Genomic DNA, 731 nt, shown 5'->3' on the forward strand with positions numbered 1-731 from the left:
CAGTTGCTGCTGTTGCAAACGTTGTAGTTGCTGCTGTTGCAAACGTTGTAGTTGCTGTTGTTGCAAACGTTGTAGTTGCTATTGTTGCAAACGTTGTAGTTGCTGCTGTTGCAAACGTTGTAGTTGCTACTGTTGCAAACGGTGTAGTTGCTGCTGTTGCAAACGTTATTGCCGTTGTAGTTGCTGCTGCTGCAAACATTGTAGTTGCTGCTGTTGCAAACGTTGTAGTTGCTGCTGTTGCAAACGTTGTAGTTGCTATCGTCCTTATAGTTGTCGCTATCATCATCGTTGTTGCTCTAGCTTGTGTTGCTATCACTGTTATTCAGGGCTCAGCCTTCATTGAGCAGATACATGATCAAAGGCGTTCCACTTGTGACAATCCCGTCTTTTTGTATACGTATCACTACATCGTCCAACGTGTCTTTCTTACAAACGATAGGCAAGACCCAGATGAGTGAAGTTTTACTTCCTATTTCAAGCAAATGCGCATCCTGTTCAGTGGCTCCCTCTATAGTGAGAACGGGAGTGAGATACGAAATTTGTTCAAATTATCGTTGGTGTTGTTTTATTCTTTTACTTGTTGGAGTCATTTAACTTCGGCCATGCTGGAGCACCACCTTACATAGTTTTTAACCGAAGAAATCGACACCAGGACTTATTCTTTGTAAGCCTATGATTTATTCTATCGTTCACTTTTGCCAAACCGCTAAGTGACGGGGGACATAAACACA

The sequence above is a fragment of the Octopus bimaculoides genome, chromosome 2 (genome assembly GCF_001194135.2).
Source record: "Octopus bimaculoides isolate UCB-OBI-ISO-001 chromosome 2, ASM119413v2, whole genome shotgun sequence".
Taxonomy (NCBI): Eukaryota; Metazoa; Mollusca; class Cephalopoda; order Octopoda; family Octopodidae; genus Octopus; species Octopus bimaculoides.